Source organism: Ranitomeya imitator, chromosome 4 (genome assembly GCF_032444005.1).
Source record: "Ranitomeya imitator isolate aRanImi1 chromosome 4, aRanImi1.pri, whole genome shotgun sequence".
Lineage (NCBI taxonomy): Eukaryota > Metazoa > Chordata > Amphibia > Anura > Dendrobatidae > Ranitomeya > Ranitomeya imitator.
Window position 1 is genome coordinate 23,644,092 of NC_091285.1, and position 13,548 is coordinate 23,657,639.

The window sequence follows — 13,548 nt, forward strand, 5'->3', positions numbered from 1 at the left end:
GGAAAGCGAGCACCAACCTGTCCCCTACTGTAGACCACAAGGAAAGCGAGCACCAACCTGTCCCCTACTGTAGACCACCAGGAAAGCGAGCCCCAACCTGTCCCCAACTGTAGACCACAAGGAAAGCGAGCACCAACCTGTCCCCTACTGTAGACCACCAGGAAAGCGAGCACCAACCTGTCCCCTACTGTAGACCACAAGGAAAGCGAGCACCAACCTGTCCCCTACTGTAGACCACCAGGAAAGCGAGCACCAACCTGTCCCCTACTGTAGACCACAAGGAAAGCGAGCACCAACCTGTCCCCTACTCCAGAACACCATAAAAGCAAGCATCTACCTGTTCCCTACTCCAGACCACCATAAAAGCGAGCATCAACTTGTCACCTATTCCAGAACACCAGAAAAGCGGGAACCAACCTGTCCCCTACTCCAAAACACCAAGAAAGCGAGCATCTACCTGTTCCCTACTCCAGACCACCAGGAAAGTGAGCATCTACCTGTTCCCTACTCCAGACCACCATAAAAGCGAGCATCAACCCGTTACCTACTCTAGAACACCAGGAAAGCGAGCATCTACCTGTTCCCTACTCCAGACCACCAGGCAAGCGATCATCTACCTGTTCCCTACACTCCAAAGCACCACTGAAGCAAAACAACAACCTCCTCACTACTACAGACCATGAGGAAAGCCAGCATCTACCTCTCCACTACTCTCGACCACAAGGGAAGCAAAACAAGAGGCCCCTCACAACTGTAGAAAATCAGTAAAGCGAACATCAACCTCCCCAATACTCCAGACCACCAGGGAAGCACGCGTCAACCTCCCCACTACTCCAAAGCAGCAATGAGCAAGCAACCAATCTACTGCTCCAGACCAGCAGGAAAGCAAACAAGCATCAACCTATCCACTTCTTTAGACCACCAGGAAAGCAAAAATGAACCTCTACTACACTAGACCATCGGGCATTAACCATCCCAGTACCCTAAGTCACCATGGAAGCAATTATCTGCAGCCAGGCCCATTCACTTCAATGTTGGTGTGCTGCCGTTTCCCTGCACAGGAGGTGGCTTGAGCACCACTAGTCGAAGTCATTAATGTATGCCACCACTTTATAGAGTCCAACTACTAAGACACTCACCAACCTTGTGGCTGAAGGGGCAGCTACAATAATTCAGCACTGCAGCCCCTTCACAGTCTCTCTGCTTTCTGGCCACACACTGTGCAGGGGAACTGCAGCAGAGCAGGCTCCAATTTAGTGTATGCATGTCAGATCACAGCTGGGATGCGAAGAGCGCTGCTCTGCAGGTAAAAATACAAAAAACAAATGAAGTGGTAGCAGGTCAGAATCAAACTACAATTAGTAGTTCAAAGTGCAACATGATTTACATTCGCTACACATTATACTGCCTCTCCACACTGCACAGACTTGTTCATGTTCTTCCCTCTAACGAAGCACTGCTTAAGAAATCATGTAGCATTAAGGATGAAAAAGTGAAAAAATTAATGAAAAGTGAAAAAGGAAGCTTGACAGCCAAGCGCCTTAAATAGGGATGTCACATACATTGTCTACAAGTCATCGGGAGATGGGGTTAAAGACAAAATGTCAGAAGTCATTAAAATTTATAGAAAGGATGAAAGCATGTACCGAAAGGATATTACCAGAAAGAAGGAATTCACATCATTTCTCAGAGAAATATCTAAAAATATCATAGAAGCAACTTGGCACCAGAGAAAGGAGGAGACTGGCATAACCGAAGGAAAAGTCCGATCTGGAGAGAACGCTTCTCCCATTTACTACATAGAAACCAAGTAAAAAAATGGAGTCGCTGTGTACATACTGTATATTCCTTATTCTGTATTATACCCCAGAGCTGCACTCACTATTCTGCTGGTGCAGTCACTGTGTACATACATTACATTACTGATCCTGAGTTACCTCCTGTATTATACTCCAGAGCTGCACTCACTATTCTGCTGGTGCAGTCACTGTGTACATACATTACATTACTGATCCGGAGTTACATCCTGTATTATACCCCAGAGCTGCGCTCACTATTCTTCTGGTGCAGTCACTGTGTACATACATTACTGATCCGGTGTTATGTCCTGTATTATACTCCGGAACTACACTTAATACCTTGCTTTTCACTGAATATTTCCAATGACAAAACACCAGAATTCTGAATGCAGCTCTGGAGTATAATAAAGGGTGGAACTGGTTAATCCATATGAATGAAGAATCATATTCACAATGACAGGCAGTCATTAATTTACTACACGACGGCCATATCCAGGCTTCTACGCCGCAGACCTAGTGCACAATAACTTTACTGTCAGAGCTTAATGTACTAGGGAAATATCTAAACTGCGCAATTATGGATTTCACAGAAGATTTACATCACTGTCAACCAATTAAAATACTGAAGGAAGTGTACACAATACATGAGCAGGACCACACACAGAAGCCTAAAACGCTCCACAGACATTTACGCTCATTGCTCTATAGTTTTAAAGTAGTGGTCTCATCAGATGCCCAGTCCCGCCACCCCCAGTGCTTTTATTTGTTACTGGGAGAAGCAGCGGCCACTGCTGGACAAATGTCTCTAGCCCACCAAACAGGAAGCCCTTGTACACATTGGACCTCCATTCTTGTTCACAGAGGATTTCTGTGTGGAGAACTCCCTATTTATGGATCATGGCATTTGCCTCTTTTCAACATAAACAGCTGTCAACATAGCAAAGGGATCCCAATGTTGAAACTTATCAGGTGAGGAGAAGGGTGCAAAAACGTTTCCGGGGCACTAGATACACCATGAAACACAGTAAACACGGTCATCAAGAAGAAACTTAAATTTGGCACAACATTACCTAGAACTGTACGTTCTTCAAAAACTCATGAAAATTGGCCTGGGAGATTGTCAAGAGGCCTACACAACAAAATTAAGGGAGCAGCAAGAGGCACTGGCTGCGTACTGCATGCGATAATCTCTTAGACTGGACCGTGGGGTAGGTTGGCAAGACGGAAGCCTTTTCTTTCAAAGACAAACATCCAAGCCAAAACCTATAATCAAATTTGCCAAGAGCATGAGGGAAAAAAAAAAAAGTGTTTTGGTCTGATGAAATCAAGATTTAAATTTGTGGCCATAATTTCAAAAGGTATGTTTGTCGTAAAGTCAACACTGCATATCAAAAAAAGAAACCCATACACACAGTGAAGCATGGTGGAGGCATTATGCTTTGGGACTGTCTCGGCAGCTGGAACTAGAGCTTTAGTCAAGGTGGAGGGAGTTATGAACAGTTCCAAATAATAGTCAATTGTGAAACAAAACCATCGGGCCTCTGCTAAAGAGATGAAGAGGAATTACACCCGAATGCTGTCATAAATGCAAAAGTTAGTATGGAGTTATGGAAATCAGCTTAGGACATACACAGCCATGGCTACATTACGGACGCTCACAAGGTACGATAGAAAGGAGTCAAGATATCCAGAGCATCACTGCTATGATAGAAAGTAGTCAGGACACGCAGAACATCACAGCTATGACAGAAAGGAGTCTGGGCACGCAGAGCATCACAGTTATGATAGAAAGGAGTCAGGACACGCAGAACATCACAGCTATGATAGAAAGGAGTCTGGGCACGCAGAGCATCACAGTTATGATAGAAAGGAGTCAGGGCACGCAGAGCAACACAGCTATGATAGAAAGGAGTCAGGGCATGCAGAGCATCACAGCTATGATAGAAAGTAGTCAGAACACGCAGAGCATCACAGCTATGATAGAAAGTAGTCAGAACACGCAGAGCATCACAGCTATGATAGAAAGGAGTCAGGGCACGCAGAGCATCACAGCTACGATAGAAAGTAGTCAGAACACGCAGAGCATCACAGCTATGATAGAAAGGAGTCAGGGCACGCAGAGCATCACAGCTATGATAGAAAGGAGTCAGGGCACGCAGAGCATCACAGCTATGATAGAAAGGAGTCAGGACACGCAGAGCATCGCAGCTTACAGTGTAGTCACAGACTAGTTAGAGTGTCCATGGTGACCCGTCTACCACTAGAAATGCAACTAAAGAAGGTGCCTGGTCAAATGAATGATGTTTACCATCAAAACCAGGGATTCAAGCTTCAAAACCAGGGATTCAAGCTTCAAAACCAGGGATTCAAGCTTCAGGAGGCTAATTTGCATATTCCAGGTGCCTTCTGGGAGAAGCGAAGTCTCCCTAAGCTAGAAGATCGTTGGGTACAGCCGGGACCAGCTGCTTCGAAAGCATCACCAAACCAGGGATTCAAGCTTCAGGAGGCTAATTTGCATATTCCAGGTGCCTTCTGGGAGAAGCGAAGTCTCCCTAAGCTAGAAGATCGTTGGGTACAGCCGGGACCAGCTGCTTCGAAAGCATCACCAAACCAGGGATTCAAGCTTCAGGAGGCTAATTTGCATATTCCAGGTGCCTTCTGGGAGAAGCGAAGTCTCCCTAAGCTAGAAGATCGTTGGGTACAGCCGGGACCAGCTGCTTCGAAAGCATCACCAAACCAGGGATTCAAGCTTCAGGAGGCTAATTTGCATATTCCAGGTGCCTTCTGGGAGAAGCGAAGTCTCCCTAAGCTAGAAGATCGTTGGGTACAGCCGGGACCAGCTGCTTCGAAAGCATCACCAAACCAGGGATTCAAGCTTCAGGAGGCTAATTTGCATATTCCAGGTGCCTTCTGGGAGAAGCGAAGTCTCCCTAAGCTAGAAGATCGTTGGGTACAGCCGGGACCAGCTGCTTCGAAAGCATCACCAAACCAGGGATTCAAGCTTCAGGAGGCTAATTTGCATATTCCAGGTGCCTTCTGAAGGAAGCGAAGTCTCCCTAAGCTAGAAGATCGTTGGGTACAGCCGGGACCAGCTGCTTCGAAAGCATCACCAAACCGCGCGCCGTATTTTTGCCTGTAGGACATTATTGCAAGAGAGCTTGGCTGAGTAGATTACACAAGGAGGAAAACACACAGCAAGTCAGCAGGATCTAGGAGCAACATGGCAGATGTGACAACCTACATGGTGAGCTGCAGCATGTGCTACATGTTCACAGATCGACCAGAAGAAGAATCCAATTTCACCTGTCAGAAGTGTAGACTAGTGGCCCTTTTAGAAGAAAAGGTGCGGGGTCTGGAAGAAAGAATAGCAACTTTGAAACTCATCAAAGAGAATGAAGACTTTCTAGACAGAACAGAAGCATCTCTACTGGTCACAGAAGGTGCAAAAAGTGTCAGAGAACCTCCAAAAGCAGATGAGTGGAAGCATGTGACCAAAAGAAGCAAGAAGACCATGGAGAAATCACCAACCACACAACTGAAGAACCGATATCAAATCTTTGTAGAGGATGAAGATGGCACACCTAAGAATGAAGCAATACCAGCAAGCAAAAAAGAAAAGGGCACACAGCAACAAGTGACAGCAAAAAGTACAGCCAAGAAGCAACGAAGAGTGGTGGTGGTGGGAGACTCACTACTGAGAGGCACAGAAGCAGCCATCTGCAGACCGGACATAACTGCAAGAGAAGTATGCTGCCTTCCAGGTGCGATGATCAAGGATGTGACCGATAGGATACCAAAGCTCTTCAGCTCCAAGGACGTCCACCCATTTCTTCTGATACATGTTGGCACCAATGACACGGCAAGGAAGGACCTACCGACAATCTGCAAGGACTTTGAAGAGTTGGGGAAGAAAGTAAAGGAACTGGATGCACAGGTAGTTTTTTCTTCTATCCTTCCAGTAGATGGGCATGGCACCAGGAGATGGAACAGGATCCTTGATGCAAACAACTGGCTAAGACGATGGTGCAGACAACAAGGATTCGGATTCCTGGACCACGGTGTGAATTACTGGTATGATGGACTCCTCGCCAGAGACGGACTACACCTCAACAAACCTGGGAAACACACATTCGCCAGAAGACTCGCTACACTCATCAGGAGGGCGTTAAACTAGAAGAAGAGGGGACGGGAAGAAAAACATTAGACTCGAACAAAGACGACCCAGGAAAACATACTCAGAAGGGAGGTAAGAACATTTCTAAAACAATCCACAGTGAGGAGATTGGAACAAAACAAAATCCTCTAAACTGCATGCTCGCAAACGCCAGAAGCCTGACAAACAAGATGGAAGAACTAGAAGCAGAAATATCTACAGGTAACTTTGACATAGTGGGAATAACCGAGACATGGTTAGATGAAAGCTATGACTGGGCAGTTAACTTACAGGGTTACAGTCTGTTTAGAAAGGATCGTAAAAATCGGAGAGGAGGAGGGGTTTGTCTCTATGTAAAGTCTTGTCTAAAGTCCACTTTAAGGGAGGATATTAGCGAAGGGAATGAGGATGTCGAGTCCATATGGGTTGAAATTCATGGAGGGAAAAATGGTAACAAAATTCTCATTGGGGTCTGTTACAAACCCCCAAATATAACAGAAACCATGGAAAGTCTACTTCTAAAGCAGATAGATGAAGCTGCAACCCATAATGAGGTCCTGGTTATGGGGGACTTTAACTACCCGGATATTAACTGGGAAACAGAAACCTGTGAAACCCATAAAGGCAACAGGTTTCTGCTAATAACCAAGAAAAATTATCTTTCACAATTGGTGCAGAATCCAACCAGAGGAGCAGCACTTTTAGACCTAATACTATCTAATAGACCTGACAGAATAACAAATCTGCAGGTGGTTGGGCATTTAGGAAATAGCGACCACAATATTGTGCAGTTTCACCTGTCTTTCACTAGGGGGACTTGTCAGGGAGTCACAAAAACACTGAACTTTAGGAAGGCAAAGTTTGACCAGCTTAGAGATGCCCTTAATCTGGTAGACTGGGACAATATCCTCAGAAATAAGAATACAGATAATAAATGGGAAATGTTTAAGAACATCCTAAATAGGCAGTGTAAGCGGTTTATACCTTGTGGGAATAAAAGGACTAGAAATAGGAAAAACCCAATGTGGCTAAACAAAGAAGTAAGACAGGCAATTAACAGTAAAAAGAAAGCATTTGCACTACTAAAGCAGGATGGCACCATTGAAGCTCTAAAAAACTATAGGGAGAAAAATACTTTATCTAAAAAACTAATTAAAGCTGCCAAAAAGGAAACAGAGAAGCACATTGCTAAGGAGAGTAAAACTAATCCCAAACTGTTCTTCAACTATATCAATAGTAAAAGAATAAAAACTGAAAATGTAGGCCCCTTAAAAAATAGTGAGGAAAGAATGGTTGTAGATGACGAGGAAAAAGCTAACATATTAAACACCTTCTTCTCCACGGTATTCACGGTGGAAAATGAAATGCTAGGTGAAATCCCAAGAAACAATGAAAACCCTATATTAAGGGTCACCAATCTAACCCAAGAAGAGGTGCGAAATCGGCTAAATAAGATTAAAATAGATAAATCTCCGGGTCCGGATGGCATACACCCACGAGTACTAAGAGAACTAAGTAATGTAATAGATAAACCATTATTTCTTATTTTTAGTGACTCTATAGCGACAGGGTCTGTTCCGCAGGACTGGCGCATAGCAAATGTGGTGCCAATATTCAAAAAGGGCTCTAAAAGTGAACCTGGAAATTATAGGCCAGTAAGTCTAACCTCTATTGTTGGTAAAATATTTGAAGGGTTTCTGAGGGATGTTATTCTGGATTATCTCAATGAGAATAACTGTTTAACTCCATATCAGCATGGGTTTATGAGAAATCGCTCCTGTCAAACCAATCTAATCAGTTTTTATGAAGAGGTAAGCTATAGGCTGGACCACGGTGAGTCATTGGACGTGGTATATCTCGATTTTTCCAAAGCGTTTGATACCGTGCCGCACAAGAGGTTGGTACACAAAATGAGAATGCTTGGTCTGGGGGAAAATGTGTGTAAATGGGTTAGTAACTGGCTTAGTGATAGAAAGCAGAGGGTGGTTATAAATGGTATAGTCTCTAACTGGGTCGCTGTGACCAGTGGGGTACCGCAGGGGTCAGTATTGGGACCTGTTCTCTTCAACATATTCATTAATGATCTGGTAGAAGGTTTACACAGTAAAATATCGATATTTGCAGATGATACAAAACTATGTAAAGCAGTTAATACAAGAGAAGATAGTATTCTGCTACAGATGGATCTGGATAAGTTGGAAACTTGGGCTGAAAGGTGGCAGATGAGGTTTAACAATGATAAATGTAAGGTTATACACATGGGAAGAGGGAATCAATATCACCATTACACACTGAACGGGAAACCACTGGGTAAATCTGACAGGGAGAAGGACTTGGGGATCCTAGTTAATGATAAACTTACCTGGAGCAGCCAGTGCCAGGCAGCAGCTGCCAAGGCAAACAGGATCATGGGGTGCATTAAAAGAGGTCTGGATACACATGATGAGAGCATTATACTGCCTCTGTACAAATCCCTAGTTAGACCGCACATGGAGTACTGTGTCCAGTTTTGGGCACCGGTGCTCAGGAAGGATATAATGGAACTAGAGAGAGTACAAAGGAGGGCAACAAAATTAATAAAGGGGATGGGAGAACTACAATACCCAGATAGATTAGCGAAATTAGGATTATTTAGTCTAGAAAAAAGACGACTGAGGGGCGATCTAATAACCATATATAAGTATATAAGGGGACAATACAAATATCTCGCTGAGGATCTGTTTATACCAAGGAAGGTGACGGGCACAAGGGGGCATTCTTTGCGTCTGGAGGAGAGAAGGTTTTTCCACCAACATAGAAGAGGATTCTTTACTGTTAGGGCAGTGAGAATCTGGAATTGCTTGCCTGAGGAGGTGGTGATGGCGAACTCAGTCGAGGGGTTCAAGAGAGGCCTGGATGTCTTCCTGGAGCAGAACAATATTGTATCATACAATTATTAGGTTCTGTAGAAGGACGTAGATCTGGGTATTTATTTATTATGATGGAATATAGGCTGAACTGGATGGACAAATGTCTTTTTTCGGCCTTACTAACTATGTTACTATGTTACTATGTTACCATCATGTGGGCGGCCGGGTGTTTGGTTGTCGCTTACCTGGAAAGAGATGGCAGCAGGATGCCCTATGGAAAGAACCTGGGCTAGAGCTGTGTTGGTGGCATCACAGGAGCTGCACCATATTAATGCTATGGCTGATGGGTGAACATCCAGCATAGGAGTTAATGACAGAAGCACGTCCCTATACAGCAGAACATCTCAGGAACCAAATTCGATTTCCCCCAACAAGATTTCCAGCAGCAGTCCCCGGCCCCCGCACAGAATATTCCTCCACTGTCACAAACACACAACACATTTGCTCAATATATTCATTAACACTACCTACATGCCGCAGATGGGGACTACAACTCCAATGAGTCATCATCATCTCCCACAGCTACAGAGGGGCGAAGCGTGGAGGTGGTCCGCCATAGCATCTCCAAACACCGCTTTAATTACCTCCCTATGAGACGCCGATGTTTATATTGCAAACAGAAAAAAAAAAATAATAATATATAATAATAATATATTTTTTTTTATTGGACATCCAACACCCCCTCCCCGTTCCTTACATATTAAAAAAAAAAAAAAAAAAAAAAGCAGACTGCAAAAAATGGGATCCAGGACAAAAAAAAAAAAAAAAAAAAAAAAAAATCGGGTTCTAAAAAAAAAAAAAAATAAATAAATTTTTTTTTATATATAATCTTTCAGACTCTAGCACATGCAGCAGCGTTGATTTTGTGGATTCCTACCACTGAACCAATGCAGCTGCCGGGTAATAACGGCCACTTCTGCATCTGGAGGAGAGCGGGGATTAAGCCATTGACTAGAGAAGCATTACTGACGGATTAGAGGGTGGGTAAATGGGTGGTCGGGGATGGGGCTGGCGAAGAAAATCCATTTCTCCACGTTACACCTGACCTGCGCGGACGAGATAAATAACAGGGTAGCAGATGGCTGCGTTGCTCTTGGGAGAAGCGGCGTGTGACATTCAGGCTCCGGGTACTTACAGACGGCAGCGGCTGCGGCTGGTGGCGCGGGGCTCTGGCTGCATCGTTGGCGTTCAGCCTGCCAGCACCTGCGTTATTATTCCTGCACGGCTGCTGCGACCTTTTCCCATCCGCACGATCCTTACTGTGTGCGTTTCATCATTTCCTGTGTGTGCAGCCGAAATCCTTGCAGCTCAGGGTAAGGTCATTCCTGCACACTGCAGCAGGAATCCCGCACTCCTCCTCCGCCTCCTGCTCGCTGCTGCTGCTGCTGACAGCACAGTGACATGTTTACATATTGCAGCAGAGGCAGCGGCGCCCTCCCCTCCACAGGTACAGCGACACGTCAAACCTGCGCCGCACAGGGCATGCACACCACTAGCATGGGGGCAAATAAAAGGCGGAAAAAAAAAGTGTGTATAATATATACACATACGTATATATTATACACACCCATAAATACTGTAAATGTGTGTGGTATGAACACCTGTAAATACTGCAAGTATGTATACATCATATACACACACACACACATAAATATGTGTACATATTATACACACTAACTCCAGGTCAATCACACTTCTGTGAAATCAACCTGTCCAGTTATGAAGCAACACCGATTGTGAATCAATTTCTCCTGCTGTTGTGCAAAATGGAACAGATGACAGGTAGAAATGATCGGCAATTAGCAAGACAACCCCGATAAAGGAGCGGTTCTGCAGGGGGTGACCACAGACCATTTCTCTGTTCTCATCCTTTTTGGCTGTTTTGGTCACTTTTGCATTTTGTCATTGCTCTCACCCCTGGAGGTACAGTAGCATGAGGCGGTGTCTATTGTAAAACCCACAAAAGGGGCTCGAGTAGTGCAGCTCATCCAGGATGGCACATCAATGCGAGCTGTGGCAAGAAGGGTAGCGGTGCCTGCTAGCACAGTGTCCAGAGCATGGAGCAGATACCAGGAGACAGGCCAGCACACCAGGAGACGTGGAGGGGGCCATAGGAGGGCAACAACCGAACAGCAGGACCGCCATCTCCTCCTTTGTGCAAGGAGCAACAGGAGGAGCCCTGAAAAATGACCTCTAGCAGGCCACTAACATCCATGTGTCTGCTCAAACTGTCAGAAACAGACTCCATGAGGGCCTGAAGTACACAAGTGGATGTTGAGTTTAACAGCTCAACACCGTGCAGGGCGATTGGCATTTGCCAGAGAACACCATGTGTTAGCCAGAGGTACCAAGAGGAGATCCTCAGACCCATTGTGAGACCATGTGCAAGTGTACTGGGCCCTGAGTTCCTTCTGATGCAGGACAATGCCAGACCTCATGTGGCTGAAGAGTGTCAGCAGTTCCTGCAACATAAAGGCATTGAAGCTATCAACTGGCCCGCCCATTTTTAAGACCTGAATCCAATCAAGCACATATGGGACATCATATCTTGTTCCATCCACCAACATCACAGACTGTCCATCAATTGACTGATTCTTTGATCCAGGTCTGGGAGGAGATCCCTCAGGAGACCATCGGCCATCTCATCAGGAGAATGCCCAAGCATCGTAGAGAGGTCATACAGGCACGTGGAGGCCACACACACTACTGAGCATCATTTCCTTGTCTTGAGGCATTTCCACTGAAGCTGGATTAGCCTGTAATTTGATTTTCCACTTTGATTTTGATTATCATTCAGACCTCTATGGGATATTAATTTTAGTTTACATTGATAATTTTTATGTTTTATTCTCAAAGCATTCTACTAATCAAATTTGCAGACGATGCAAAGCTAGGAGGGATAGCTAATACTAGTGAAGACAGAGAAAGGATTCAGAAGGATTTAGATAAGCTTGAACAATGGGAAGCGACTAATAGAATGGTATTAAACGGGGAGAAATGCAAGATTTTACATCTAAGCTAAAAAAAAAAAAAAAAAAAAAATCACAGCTACAGAATGGGATGAATAGAACTAAGCAACAGGACGTGTGAACAGACTTGGGTATACTAATAGATCACAGACTGCACATGAGTCAACAGTGTGATGCAGCATCAAAAAGGCAAACATGGTTCTAGGATGTACTAAGAGAAGCATAGAGTCTAGATCAAGTGAAGTAATTATCCCCCTCTACTCCTCTTTGATCAGACCTCATCTGGAATTCGGTGTCCAGTTCTGGGCACCACATTTTAAAAGAAGACATTGAAAAACTGGAGCAAGTTAAGAGAAGAGCGACCAGGATGGTGAGTGGACTGCAAAGTATGTCCTACGAGGAGCGGTTAAAAGATTTGGGAAGGTTTTGCTTGCAAAAAAGAAAGCTAAGAGGAGACTTAATAGCGGTCTACAAATATCTGAAGGGCTGTCACAGTGTAGAGGGATCATCCTTAGTTTCATTTGCACATGGAAACACAAGAAGCAATGGAATGAAACCAAAAGGGAGAAGATACAGATTAGATATTAGAAAAAAACTTTGTGACAGCGAGGGTGATCAATGATTGGAACAGGCGGCCACGAGAGGTGGCGAGTTCTCCTTCAATGGAAGTCTTGCGCCGGTGACGGGCCAGCTAGACATGTAACCACTTAAGTCAATCACTTGCATTAGATTTCTAGTGCCGCCAATCTTAACATTACCCCTGAGGCCAATGATCGGATGCTGCAATCACACATGTAGGTGGCACAGCGAGTAAACAAGAGATTACCCGGATGTAAGTGTTAAAGGGATGCCCAAGTTTAAGAAAAAAAAACATGGCCAGTTTAGTGCAGAAACATTTCCACCCCTGTACTAAGGTTGTGGATGTTATTGCAGCTGAGAAACACTGACATAAATGAGACTGAACTGTAATACCGCACACAACCTGAAGACATGTGAGGCGCCGTTTTTGAAAGAAAGCAGCCTTTATTATTTTTTTCCTTCATTTTCTTTTACGCCTTTGACACCAATGTTTATGGCGACAGGACACACAGCTTGCAATCTATTGTCCCCCCTCGCAGGCGCCAGTATTCCAAGAAGGGAGGAGGGGGCGATTAACCTTCAGGACAAGGTGCTCACATTGTGCCTTGATAGCAGAAGAGGTAAAATAGCCGCAACTATAAATATGTCGCTACAATAGGGACCTTTGTCCCGGACGGTGAAGACGAGGAAGCGCTGAGCACAAGTCTACGAAGCTGCTGACGATTTAATAAAAAGGGGCTGTTTTTAGAAAAACACGGCGAGATCTCAAATCAAAAACATGACGACCTCGGAGCAAGGATGTCAGCCAAAAAAAAAAAAAGATGGTGAAAATATACACACCACCCGCCGGTGTCTTTCACGTCTACAGTAAGTATTACAGATCATCTCCATGCCCCCCCCCCTCCCTCCCCCCATCAATGACATAAAACAGCTCATTGTTCCGGGCAACAAGACACAACACGGGCGACATTTGGATCAAAAAGTCAATTATGTGATATTACAGGTCACAGGAAAACCAAGGAGGAAGCGGTAGTGAGACTTCAGAGGAAAATTAAAAATAAAAGTAGAAAATGTGACTCATCTCAATATATTACCCAATTTCTGGACCTCCATGTATTTAGACACCTTCTTCAGGAGCC

The 13,548-nt window shown here is 44.6% G+C and overlaps 1 protein-coding gene across 4 annotated transcripts in view; it reads right to left on the bottom strand.

The window, feature by feature from the left end:
* The window catches only part of PACSIN2 (protein kinase C and casein kinase substrate in neurons 2), an 84,187-nt gene that overhangs the window by 47,329 nt on the left and 23,310 nt on the right, over positions 1 to 13,548 (bottom strand). The window contains exon 1 of one of the 4 annotated variants that reach the window (XM_069763358.1): positions 9,997 to 10,259. The exons of 2 other annotated variants lie outside the window; for them this stretch is intronic. The gene's annotated coding sequence lies outside the window, so the exon portion shown is untranslated. Of the gene's footprint in view, positions 1 to 9,996; positions 10,260 to 13,548 lie in introns of those variants that run through there. One more of the 4 variants, XM_069763361.1, reaches the window with a different exon arrangement.